This window comes from Ornithorhynchus anatinus, chromosome 3, assembly GCF_004115215.2.
Source record: "Ornithorhynchus anatinus isolate Pmale09 chromosome 3, mOrnAna1.pri.v4, whole genome shotgun sequence".
Taxonomy (NCBI): Eukaryota; Metazoa; Chordata; class Mammalia; order Monotremata; family Ornithorhynchidae; genus Ornithorhynchus; species Ornithorhynchus anatinus.
The window spans coordinates 8,601,933-8,612,247 of NC_041730.1; positions in this window are offsets into that span (position 1 = coordinate 8,601,933).

The following is a 10,315-nucleotide window of genomic DNA, read 5'->3' on the forward strand; positions in this document are numbered from 1 at the left end:
GAGGGGGAGGCGGCGTCCTCTGGCCGGTCCTGCCCCTGCCCCTGCCCCGGTCCCGGCCCCGGCCCCGACCCCGGCCCCGGTCCCGGTCCCGGCCCCTGCCCGCGGCCCGACCCCCGGCGGGCTGGGCGGCTGTGCGGAGGTGGCGGGGCGGTGCTGAAGGGACAGCTCCCGGGGGGCGGGCCTCCCCGCCTCCCCCCCTCCCTCCCGGCTCCTCCTCCTCCTCCTCCTCCTCCGGGCTGCCCTCCGAGGCGCCTCTCCCGGGGCCGGGCCGGGGGGCGGGACTCCGAGCCTCCCCCTTCTCCCCCCCCCCCCTCCGGCTCCTCCTCCTCCGCCTCCTCCGCCTCCTCCTCCGCCTCCTCCTCCGGGCTGCCCTCCGAGGCTCCTCTCCCGGGGCCGGTGCGGGGGCCGGCGCGGGGGGCGTCCAGGCGGGCCGGGGGCCGGACGGGCGGGGGCAGACGGCGCGCGCAGCCGCACTCGCCCCCCTCTGGAGCCGCCGCGCTGGGTCCTAAAAACCCCGGCTGCTCCGCCCGCCGGGACCCCCCCCCCACCGAGGACCACCCCCCCCCCCGGCCCTCCCACTCTTGGGGCGCAACGGGACCAGCCCCCCTCGGGCCACCGACTCCCAGGCCCCGGCCGGGACCCTCCCTTCTCTCAGCGCCGCCAGACTCCTCCCCGTTCTCCCCCTCTCTCCCTCTATGGGGGCGGGGGGCGAGGGGCGGGGGCCGAGGGGGATGGAGGGGGTCTGTGGCCCGAGGGGCTGGGGGCCCGGGTCGAAGGACTGGGGGGTGGGGGCTCGGGGTCCGTCCGGGGGTCGAAGAGCTGGGGGGTGGGGGGCTCGGGGTCCGGAGGTCTGGGGGGTCCGGGGGTCCGGGGGTCGAAGGACCGAGGGCTGGGGGCTCGGGGTCCGCGGGGCTGGGGGCTGGGGACCCGGGGTCCGGGGATCCAGGGATCGAAGGACTGGGGGCTGGGGGCTCGGGATCCGAGGGGCTGGGGACCGAGGACTGGGGTCCGGGGGTCCGGGGGTCGAAGGACTGGGGTCCGGGGGGCTGGGGACTGAGGACCGGGGTCTGGGGGCTCAGGATCCGGGGGTCCGGGGAGCAGGGGCCGGGGGTCCCGCGTCCGGGGGGAAGGGGGAGCTGGGGACCTGTGGTCCGGGGTGCTGGGGGCTCGGGGTCCCGGGTTCGGGGGTCGGAGGGCTGGAGGCGGGGGCTTGGGGTCCGGGCGTCGGAAGGCTGGGGGCTGGGGGGTCCGGGGGTCAGAGGGTCGGGGGGCTGGGGTCCCGGGGTCCGGAGGGAGGGTTCCCCCCCCCCCCGCGGCTGCGGCAGGGCGATCGCCGCTCGGGCTCCGGACAGCTGCTTCCCCGCGGAGCGACCACCCAGAGCGCGGCCCCGGACGGGCCGGAGACGCACGGGACGGGACAGGACAGGACGGGACCGGACCGGACGGGACCCTCCTCTCCTTTCTAGGAGACGTTTCCCTTCCGAAGCCCCGGGGATTTGGCTCCGATTCCCGCGGCGTTTCCTGCTCCCTCCGGAGCGCCCTGGAGCCGCTCGGCCGGCAGCACTCTCCCGATCGATCGATCGATCGATCGATCCATCCATCCATCCATCCATCGTATCGATGGAGCGCTTACTCTATGCAGAGCACTGTATCAAGCGTTTGGGAGAGTTCGATTTAACGGAGTGGGTCGGCGAGTCCCCTGCCCACAACAAGCTCAGAGTCGTCTCGAGTCCTCCCTCCAACAGTGCTCTTTGACCTCTCGTGAAGACTCTCCGAATTTTCCCTCGTTCCCCCCCCAGAGTCGACCTGCCCTGACACCCCAGAAAGCCACCCGGAGCCTCCTGCTATTATTGTTATTATCACTAATAATAATAATAATAATCCCCATCCTACATGGGGCTCACGGTTTAAGTAGGAGGGAGAACAGGAATTGAACCCCCGTGGATACCAAGGCAAGCAGAAGTTAAGTGACTTGCCCAGGGTCACACGGCAACCAGTTGGCAGAACCAGGATTAGAACTCAGGTTCTCTGACTCCCAGGTCTCTGCTCTTTCCATTAGGCCACACCACTTCTCCCTTTAGCCCCTTTGAGATATTCAGGATGACGACGGTATCCGCTAAGCACTGTTCTAAGCGCTGGGGTAGATACGAGGTCATCGGGTTGTCTCACGTGGGGCTCACGGTCTTAATCACCATTTTACAGATGAGGTAGCTGAGGCAGAGAGAAGTTAAGTGACTTGCCCAAAGTCATCCAGCTAATAAGTGGTGGAGGCGGGATTAGAACCCACGACCCGTGACTCCCAAGCCGGGGCTCTTTCCGCTAAGCCATGCTGCCTCTCTATCCTCTAGATATCTATTTGCCTCACACTGAGGCAAATCCCAATACCCCTTCGTCCTCCCCCTGGCTCAAAGGGAGGTGGCGGGGAGGGGGCAGCTAAAAGAGAGAAGCAGGAGGAATAGGGCCTAGTCCAAGACTCTCCCTTCTCAGCAACGTGGCTCAGTGGAAAGAGTCAGAGGTCATGAGTTCGAATCCCAACTCTGCCACTTGTCAGCTGTGTGACTGTGGGCGAGTCACTTAACTTCTCTGTGCCTCAGTTACCTCATCTGGAAAATGGGGATTAAGACTGTGAGCCTCACGTGGGACAACCTGATTACCTGTTTGTACCCCAGCGCTTAGAAAAGTGCTCTGCACATAGTAAGGGCTTAACAAATACCAACATTATTGAGAAGCAGCGTGGCTCAGTGGAAAGAGCCCGGGCTTGGGAGTCAGAGATCATAGGTTTGAATCCCGGCTCTGCCGCTTGTCAGCTGTGTGACTGTGGGCAACTCACTTAACTTCTCTGTGCCTCAGTTACCTCCTCTATAAAATGGGGATTAAGACTGTGAGCTTCACGTGGGACAACCTGATGACCCTGTTTCTCCCCCAGCGCTTAGAACAGCGCTCTGCACATAGTAAGCGCTTAACAAATACCAACATTATTATTATTATTATTATTATTATTATTATTATTGGATTAAGGGTCTGGACTCCAGAGAAACCTGATTCCCCTGTGTCTACCCCAGTACGTAGAACAGTGCTCTGCACATAGTAAGCACTTAACAAAAATACCAACATTATTAAAAGGGGGGTCTTCACTCCTGGGACAGAAAAACGGAGCAGAAGGTGTGTGGGAGACTAATTTAAGTACCGAAGTAAGAGTCCTTTGAGGATCAGTGGAATCCCCATTTTACAGATGAGGTTAACTGAGACCCAGAGAAGTTAAGTGACCTTGACTTAGCAGACACAGCAGACACGCGGTGGAGCCTGGATTAGAAGTCAGTCCTTCTGATTCCCAGGCCTGCGCTCCATCCACAAAGTCACGAGTGGGAGAGGGAGTTTTGACTGAGAGGGGAACACGGACTGAGTTCAGGGAGGAGTCGGGAGGAGGACTCAGGACAGTTGGAAGGATTTGGCGGTGGGGGGGGGGGGGGGGGGATCGAGCTCCGAAGGACAGCCCTGTGGGGCAACAGGTTTGTGGGTCTGAAACTTCTGGGCATCAAAGGTGGACACCCACTTAGCATCAGCCCTGACCAAGCGCTTCATTTCATCTCCTGTGCCTCAACACGGGCTATGTGGGACGTGGCGCGTGACTCAATTTACCCAGTGATTTCAGGGGTAGGCACGGCCCCACTCACGGCGCTACATATGAAGAGCATTATTGATTCCAATCCAGCCCAATTGAATGGTACTTAACAAAATTATACTGAGGGCAGCTTAATTAAAGATATATAAAGTGTTTATTTAAATATTGATGCCTTCCAGCTGTGCTGAGGATATGTAACATGAGACAGACATACACACGGGAAGGAACACAGAGCCCACCATTCGAATCCACCATTCACAGGGGTGCGACGTGTCAGTTGTATCCTTCGGTGTCTGTGGTTCTTCTCCCTCCTCTGCTTCTCTCCTTTCCCCTGTTGGTGAATCCTTAGGCCCTCTGAAGAGACCTCACCAGATGGGCACCAGGCGCCGGTCCGATCCTCCAAACTCCACTTCAGCCCTCTTCTCCCTAAAGAAGGGGGAACCTGATCCTTCTCCGCCCCCTCCCCACGATCCAGGTAATCCTCCCTTGAGAGGATCCAGCTGAGTCGGGTGATGCTGAAGAGCAGAGGAGGGGAGGTGGAGTCCCCACGAGTGGGGTGGCCTAGTGGATAGAACCCGGGCCTGGTAGTCAGAAAGACCTGGGTTCTGATCCCCGCCCTTCCACTTGTCTGCTGTGCGACCTTGGACGAGTCAATTCACTTCTCTGTACCTCAGTTACCTCAGCTGGAAAATGGGGATTAAGGCCGTGAGCCCCATGTGGGACACGGATTGGGTCCAACCTAATTAACTTGTATCTATCCCAGCGCTTAGAAGTGCTTGACCCTTAGTAAGCGCTGAACCAGGTATGATCATTTTTAATTACTGATGCTGGGGGCTCAGAGGAGGGGAGGAGGAATCCCCACAAGCCGGGGTGCTGAAGTGGACCCACAATCCCGGCTTGTCCTGTGGTGGTCAGTCCTGATCTGTTCACATTTGCACCTAGGTCTGCCAAGGGAGAGGCCCTGAGCTGCCCACTCCTCCTTTCTCAGGTGGCACATGGACCTAGACTGACCCTGGGATGCCAAGGTGGCAAGGTTGGACCCCAAGCAGGCTGGGAAAACTCCTGGGGCACCAGGGCACCGGGCCTCGGGACGGAGCTTCCAGGGGTCGGAGGGAGTGGGAGGGTATCAGAACCAACCTGTGTGACACCCCTGAGGGATGGGCTAGGGGCAGATCCCAGGGGCTACAGCTCTCTGTTCTCCTCTGGGAAAGAGCAAGAAGCACAGCTCTTCAAATCCTTCTGGCAAAATGTCGAAATGTCCCCCAGGCTAGTTCCACCCTGTGGCTGGCATATCCGCCACTCGCAGTGGGCAGACTCGCCCATCACCCAGACTTAAGGCAGGGATGGCACAGAGCGATCCAGAGCCAGCAGGCCGGCGACAGCGTCGGCGTGCTTTCTGGGAGCAGAGAACGTGTCTACCGACTCAGTTGAACTGTACTCTCCCGAGCGCTCGGAACAGCACCGCTCACAGAGTAAGCGCTCGATAAATACCACTGATTGATTGATCAGTTGCAGTGAGCATGATGGTGTCAGGAGGCCTGGTCCTGGCCCAGTGACTCCCTATCACTGATGCCGAGACTCCTCCTGCTTTCCACCCTGAGCCTGGAGGGCAGAAGAACCGGATTAACTTGCTGGAATCCACTATATTCCCTAACCTGTGAGCTTCCCCTCCCCCCTGTTGGAATCCACTATATTTCTCAACCCGTGAGCTTCCCTTCCCCCCAAAAATGGTGGCTCCTGACGATCATCTGCCTCTAGAGCCACCTGATTCAGATTGGGTCTGTGGTCCATGCCAGATCCTTGAAAGCAGGCCCTGTCCCCCTTTCTTCCAGAGCCTCTTCCCCAGTCCTGAGGTCCCACTACCCATCCAGCAGCAGGACTCCCTGTCCCACGCTCACAGACAATGACTCTCCCCCTCTTCAAAGCCTTCCTGAAGGCACATCACCTCCAAGAGGCCTTCCCCGACTAAGCCCTCCTTTCCTCTTCTCCCACTCACCTTCTGCGCCGCCCTGACTTGATCCCTGTATTCAACCCCTTTCCCAGCCCCACAGCATTTATATGCCTATCTGTAATTTATTTGTTTCTGTTAACGTCTGTCTCCCCGCTAGACTTGTAAGCGCACTGTGGGTAGGGAATGTGTCCGTTCATTGTTATACTCTCCCAAGCACTTAATGCAGCGCTCTGCACACATGAAGCGCTCAGTAAATAAGATTTGTCGATTGACCGACTGACTCTCACGCCCACCTCAGCAGCCCCGGCAACACTGCATCAAGTCTGGGGAAAAAATCACAATTTTCGATCAAGAGGAAACGACGAATTTCTCGAGACCAGAGAGATTCACCACCGCCCTCTCCGGTTTGTCGGTTGCTTCGTCTCTTGGACGTTGGCAAGTGACGGGATTGAGCAGCTGTTCCATGTGGCCGCTAAAGGAAGGGAACGGATTTAACCCGTGGTAAGAAGGGTTGAGGTTGGACATCAGTAAGAACTTCCCGACAACGAGGGATGACTCTCAACCCCCAGGAAGGAGCCGAGCCTCACCTTCTGGGAAAGAGCGGGCATCTCGAGAACCAGCATGGCATAATGGGTAGAGCACAGGCCTGGGAGTCAGGAGGTCATGGGTTCTAATCCCAGCTCTGCCCCTTCTCTGCTGTGTGACCTTGGGGAAGTCACTTCACTGCTAGTTACCTCAACTGTAAAATGGATGTTAAGACTGCGAGCCCCTTGAGGGACGGGGACTATATCCAACATGGTTCCCTTGTATCTACCCCAGAACTTAGAACAGTGTTTGGCACATAGTAAGAGTTTAACAAATACCATAATAATAATAATAATTAGCTAGGGGCCTGAGTTGGCTTGAGGCAGGCAGAGGATTGGAGACACACGGAGAGGAGGATGTGGACACACACTCTCTCTGTCTGTCCTTCTGTCTGTCTGTCTGTCTCACTCACTTACGCACCACCCGGGGAAGTGAATATTCAGCCCCAGAGCCCCTGAGAGGGGAAGGAGAAATGTAGAGGGCAGTGGTGGGGAGCCCCTTCCCTGCTGAGGCTGGTGCCAAGGAGTCTCATTGCAGTTTTGTTTCTTCCTGGCTTGGAGCCAGAGGATTGGATGACCTCAAGTAGAGGGCAGTTCCCCGGCTAGTGCTCTGAAAGGGTTGCCCCGGCCTAGTCTGGTAGAAGGGGACCAACCAAGAAGGACAGGATAGTACCCCTCAGGGCCTCGGGGCATCCCGGGGCCGGGTCAGTCATCATGAGTTCCAGGCCCATGCACCCGAGGCTTGCAGTGATTTGTTTTCCGGATCTGAGCCTAGGTCCCCACCTGGCAACCCCCGCCCCAGAGCCACCCTCTACTGGCCTCCAGTGATTTCTGCTGAAGACTCAGCGGCCTGGGGTGAACCGCCACCCAGCTCGGACTCGAAAAGCTGCGTTAATGACCATATCTGTAAGTGCTTACTACGTGCCGGGCCCTGTACTAGAGAAGCAGCGTGGCCTACTGCAAAGAGCATGGACCTGGGAGGCAGAAGGTCATGGGTTCTAATCCCCGCTGCGCCACTTGTCTGCTGTGAGACCTTGAGCAAGTCGCTTCACCTCTCTGTGCCTCAGTTACCTCATCTGTAAAATGGGGGTTGAGACTGTGAGCCCCACGTGGGACGGGGGGGGGGGGGCTGTGTCCAACTTGATTTGCTTGTGTCCTCGCCGGTGCTTAGTACAGTGTCCGGCACGTAGTAAGGCCCCGGCTTCCAGAGTGGAGTAAGAGCGCCCCCCTCTGGCTAGATCCGGCACCCAAGAGCCACGCCCGAGAAGAGGTCAGCTCGGCTTCCCTGGGGCTTCCAGGCCGAAAGTGTCTCCATTTAGCCCTGCCCCTAAGGCGCTTGTGTCCCAGATGAGGAGTTTGCAGACTAGAAGGACCTCTTTCTTCTTCTAAACCCCAGGCCACCCCTGCTGCTCCCCGAGTTACTCATCTAGAAGGCGAGACCCGCCCCTAGCCCTCAGAATAAACCCACGAGATACCCACTAGGGAAGCAGCGCGGCTCCGGAAAGAGCTTGGGCTTCGGAGTCAGAGGTCATGGGTTCGACTGCCGGCTCTGCCACTTGTCAGCTGTGTGACTGTGGGCAAGTCACTTCACTTCTCTGGGCCTCAGTTACCTCATCTGGAAAATGGGGGTTAACTGTGAGCCTCACATGGGACAACCTGATTACCCTGTATCTACCCCAGCGCTTAGAGCAGTGCTCTGCACATAGTAAGCGCTTAACAAATACCAATATTATTATTATATCACTCAACCTAGGCACCTGTCGGCACCTTCGCCTACAATCCCCACAGTCTAGAACGTCACCGTCCCCCAGACGCAAGTGCGGGACAGCTTTTCCCTGGATCTTCGTCTCCGGAGCCAGCCGCCTCAGACTCCCCCTTTTGAAGGGCCAGAATGACTCCCCTCAACTGCCTTAACCTCCTCACTCCACCCCACCAGCCAATCCCCCCTGCCCAGAACATATGAACATATTTTTATACTCTATTACTTCCTCCTATAATAAGTATCATAATCATCACAATAAAAATTGTGGTACTCGTCATGCCTTAACTCTGTGCCAAGCACTGTACCCAGGTCTGGAGTAAATACATGGCTTAGTGCTATTTATTGATATTAATGTCTGTCTCCCACTCTAGACTGTAAGCTTGTTGTGAGCAGGGAATGTCTATCATCTCCTTTTTTAAAAAAAATGGGTTTTGTTAAGCGCTTACTATGTGCCAGGCACTATATTAAATGCTGGGGTAGATGCCAGCTGATCAAGTTGAACACAGTCCATGTCCCACCAGGGGCTCACAGTCTTAATCCCCATTGTACAGATGAGGTAAATGAGGCCCAGAGAAGTGAAGAAGTGACTTACCTAAGGTCACACAGCAGACAAGGGGTGGAGCTGGGATTAGAACCTGCATCCTTCTGACTTCTAGGCCCAGGTTCTAGCCACTAGGTCACGCTCCTTCTCAAAATAACTCCATTATATTGTACTCTCCCAAGCACCTAGTACAATCCTGTGCACACAGTAAGCATTCGATAAAGACGACTGATTGATTGATTAATGAAAAGAGTACAGACCTGGGGGGTCAGAGAACCTGGGTTCTAATTCCGGCTTCACCACTTGTCTGCTGGGTAATATGGGCAAGTCACTTCTTCAAACCTCATTTTCTCTATCTGTAAAATGGGGATTAAATCCTACTCCCTCTTACTTAGACTGTGAACCCCATTTGGGGCAGGGACTGTGCCCAGCCTGATTATCTCATATCTTTCCCCCAGTGCTTACAACAGTGCTTGGCACATAGTAAGCACTAAACATTTTTTTTTTAAATCTCATCAGGCACAGTCGCTGGCCCACAGGGAGTTCACAGACTAAGTAGGAAGGAGTGGGTTTTAATCCCTATTTTACAGATGGGAACTGAGGCACCAGGAAGTTAAAGGACTTGCACAAGATCACACAGCAGGCAAGTGGCAGAGCCAGAATTAGAACCCAGGTTTCCTGATTTGCAGTCCTGTGCTCCTTTTTCCACTAGAAGTTGGGTGTCCATCTCTCCAGCTAGGTTGGAAACTCCTTGAGGACAGGGATCATGTCTACTAATTCTATTCTACTCTTCTATAGAGGAGAAGCAATGTGGCTCAGTGGAAAGAGGCCGGGCTTGGGAGTCAGAGGTCATAGGTTCTAATCCCTGTGCTGCCATTTGTCAGCTGTGTGACTTTGGGCAAGTCACCACCTTCTCAGTGCCTCGGTTACCTCATCTGTAAAATAGGGATGGAGACTGTGAGCCCCACGTGGGACAGGAACTGTGTGCAACCTGATCTGCTTGTATCCATCCCAGCGCTTCGTACAGTGCGTGGCACATAGTTAAGCGCTTAACAAATACCATAATTATTACTATTATTATTATTCTATTCTTCCTGGAATTATTGCCCAATCTGGGCTTCACAATGACACGGTCCTCTCCTGGTTCTCCTCCTATCTCTCTGGCCGCTCTTTCTCATTCTCTGTGGGGTGCCTCAAGGCCCAGTTCTGGGTCCCCGGGGCTTGGTGGAAAGAGCACAGGATTGGGAGTCAGAAGACGTGGGTTCTATTCCTGGCTCCGCCACTTGTCTGCCGTGTGGCCTTGGGCGAGCCACTTAACTATGCTGTGTCTCAGTTAGCTCATCTGTAAAATGGGGGTTAAGACTGTGAGCCCCACTTGGACCAACCTGATCGCCTTGCATCTGTCCCAGCGCTTAGAACAGTGCTTGCCACATAGTAAGTTTAGCAAATACCATAATTATTCTTATTAATCTATTCTCCAACTACACCCACTCCCTTGGAGAACTCATTCACTCCCATGGCTTCAACTACCACCTCTTAGGCAGATGATTCCCAAATCGATATCTCCAGTCCCGATTTTTCTGTCTCTCTGAGTCTCGCATTTCCTCCTGCCTTCAGAGCATCTCTACCTGGATGTCCCGCTGTCACCTAAAATTAACATGCCCAAAACAGAATTCCTCATCTTCCCACCCAAACCCTGTCCTATCTGTGATTTTTTCCCACTCCTGTAGACACCACCATCTTTCCTGTCTAATAAGTCCGTAACCTCGGCATTTTCCTTGACCCTTCTCTCATTCAACCCCCATATTCCATGTCACTGAACACTGTCGATTTTACTTCACAATGTTGCTAAAAT